The sequence below is a fragment of the Suncus etruscus genome, chromosome 19 (genome assembly GCF_024139225.1).
Source record: "Suncus etruscus isolate mSunEtr1 chromosome 19, mSunEtr1.pri.cur, whole genome shotgun sequence".
Taxonomy (NCBI): domain Eukaryota; kingdom Metazoa; phylum Chordata; class Mammalia; order Eulipotyphla; family Soricidae; genus Suncus; species Suncus etruscus.
The window spans coordinates 21,201,231-21,204,853 of record NC_064866.1 but is presented as its reverse complement, the minus strand read 5'-3'; positions in this window follow the sequence as shown (position 1 = coordinate 21,204,853).

Sequence of the window (3,623 nt, the reverse complement as noted above, 5' to 3'; positions counted from 1 at the left end):
CTTTCATTGCCATGGCATCACATATGATTTCCCCAAACACTGCCAAAAAATGATCTTGATCTTGAGTGAAACACAGGAATAAGTAATGAACACTACCAAGTATATTCCCCCCACCAAAATAAATAATTCTACCATGGGCCGAAACAATTAGCATCTTTACATAGGATAGTAAAGAAATGCATAGAGAAATAAAAAAGGTATTTTTTCTCAATATTACCCCACTTCTGTCATTGATGAATCTTCCTTTGGCCTTCAACACAGTTCTCTCCTCATTTATTTCTGTCCCCTGTCACTCTCTTCTTTTTCTGCTTTGCACAACAGACCTTCAATAGCTAATAATTAAATGTATTAAATGATGATCTTCCACAAGTCTATCTAAGGTTTTCTACTTTCAATATCTATGTTCAAGTTATTCTGTTATTCTGTCTATATGAGCAACTTCAGTTTTCACCTATTTGTTTGTTTTTATTTATTTATTTTATTTAACCAACTCTATTACATACATGATTGTATTTGGGTTTCAGTCATGTAAAAAACACCACCCATCACCAGTGCAACATTCCCATCACCAATGTCCCAAATCTCCCTATTTGTACATGACTAGAAGATTTGTGGTTATTAAAAAAAAAAAAAACACAATACAAAATCCCTTCCTCACATCTATATTCATTGCAGTGCTATTTACAAGAGCCAGACTCTGGAAACAACGAAGATGCCCTTCAACAGATGAATTGCTAAAGAAACTGTGGTACATATACACAATGGAATATTATGCAACCTTCAGGAGAGATGAAGTCATAAGACTTTTTTATACATGGATGTACATGGAATTTATTATGCTGAGTGAAATAAGTCAGATAAGCTAGATAGACACAGAATAGTCTCATTCATCTATGGGATTTAAGAAAAATAAAAGACATTATTTTAGTAATGCCCAGAGATGAAGGCCAGAAGGACCAGTTCATAATATGAAGCTCACCATAAGAGAAATAACTACACTAACAACTACCATGACAATGTTAATGAGTGAGAGAAGTAGAATGCCTGTCTAGAATGCAGGCAGGCATTGTGGGAGGAGGGAGATGGGGAGCATTGGTGGTGGGAATGTTGCACTGGTAAAGGGAGGTATCCTTTTCATGTCTGAAATTCAAGTATAATCGTGTTTGTAATCATGGTGTTTAAATAAAGATATTATTAGGGACTGGAGTGGTGATGCAGGCACTTAGGGTATTTGCCTTGCACACACTAACCTAAGACAGACCGTGGTTTTATCTTCCACTTCTCATATGGTTCCCCAAGTCAGGGGCGATTTCTGAGTGCATAGCCAGGAGTAACCCCTGAGCATCACCGGGTGTAACCCCCCAAAGGATATTATTAAAAAATATATTTGTGCAACTGTATGAACATTGAGTGGAAATAAAAAATGATCAGACTTATACATCAAACCCAAACTCAACAACAACAGAATCGATACCCTATCTAAAGCAAGCTATACACAGAGGGGAACAGTTACACTAGCACTTCAGGGGGCAAAGGAGAGAGATGTGGGACACATGTTGGGAAAAGGGATGGAGGTAGGACAACCCTGGTGGTGGGAATGGTCCTGATTCATTGTCACTATGTACCTTAAATATAACTGTGAAATATTTGTTATTCACTTTGGTCACAATAAAAATTATTTAAAAAATAAAATAAGATAAAATACACAAGTTTCAAAAAATTGTGATTATTAATCAGGTATGAAAATTGCTTCAGATTTCCAGACTCATATAACTAATTACCTATTAAATGTCTCTACTTGGATATCTCAAAACATTTCAAGCATTACATAGTACAAAATTTAATTTTGTTTTCAATCTATAGTACAATGCCATGGTTCCCTTGCAGTATGAGCATTATCAGTGAACAACACAGGTTTTCATTCTTGTAGAAAAAAATCCAGAACCCCCCCACTAAAAAATTACCTTGGATACTTCTCTCTTTCTCACCCCAGGTATTTACTTCAAAACTATATCTTGTTGATTTGATTTTTAAAATATCTCATATATCTGTCAACTGTACTAAATCTCCCCTGTCTAGTATCCAAATTCAACTTACCCACACTTGAATAGCAGCAGTACTTTTCCCTTTTAAACCACAATTTCTCTGTTCTCTGCAATGCAATACAGAGTATTTTCTTCAAACCAAAAATATTCCATCATTTCACTACTACTCAAAATTCCTCAGAGGTCCCCCATCCATCTTGGGCTATTTACCCATGTTCTAAATTATCACCCACAAAATTCTACTCTGGCCTGGATTTCACCTCTCTGCACATATACAGCTTAAAACCATCCTTTCACTTGTTCCATCAAGTCTGTCACAGTGACTTTTTCCTTAAAATGACCCTTGAAATTTTCTTATAACCTCTCCTTATCCCCACATTGATGAAAGTTCTAGATTTGCATTCACTTGTTGCGTTCTTTAATTAAAACTATCCCCTTGCTAAACCCTTAGCAGACTTATAAAATCAGGAACTCTGTCTTCTTTTGTTTCTTAATTGTACCATAACATCTCTCATTTAACAAATGTTTCATGGTCAAAAAGTATTCTAGGTCTTAAGGTCCCAGATTTAAGAAGATAAAGAAGGTTTCAACTGTGATCTTTACATTCTGGTGACAGAAAACAGACAAATATTTTTGGAAAAGGCATGAAAATAGTAGACTATACTAAGTGCAAAGATTTAATATAGACAATAGAACTTTAAACTGAAATATCTTTTTGGATTGATTGATTGATTGGAAATTATAGTTAAGATTTGAATGACGGGGCCGGGTAGGTGGCGCTGGAGGTAAGGTGTCTGCCTTGCAAGCGCTAGCCAAGGAAGGACCGCGGTTCGATCCCCCGGCGTTCCATATGGTCCCCCCAAGCCAGGGGCGATTTCTGAGCACATAGCCAGGAGTAACCCCTGAGCGTCAAACGGGTGTGGCCCAAAAACCAAAAAAAAAAAAAAAAAAAGATTTGAATGACAAGATGAAACTAGACATGTGAATATTAATGTGAAGAGCATTCCAGACACACAAAATAAGTACTACAAAGGCCATAGGATAAAATTCAACACCTGGTATAATGCCAGCTCACTATATATAACCCAATAAATATCAAATATACAATATATCCAATAAATATCCACTAAAATGTTATTGGTTGTTCCAATAAATAATCATATATCATGAACCACTGAGGACTATTAACCCAAGCCTCTCTTTTATAAGTTTCATGTATGCACATGAGAGAAAGAAGGGAGAGAAAAAGAGAGAAAGTGAGTGAGTGAGAGAGAGAGAGAAATCTCTATGAAGTTGGTGGTGCAAATCATTTTTGGTGGTTGCTATTGACTGATAAATCTTTAGTACTGCTTTCTAAGGGAGCGAAGTGTGACATTGATTTTTGTAATTTCTATTGTGAGACAAGGATGGCTGGACTTATTGACAAATGTGATTCAGTAACTTGCACACACTAAGACTCTGAACAGGCTATAGGAAAAGCTGCCTTTACCATCCCTATTACTGTTTTACTCAAATTACAGCTGACTCCAAAAACATGGCTCTGAACTAGGCACGGTATTGTTAATGCTATTTTCTTGC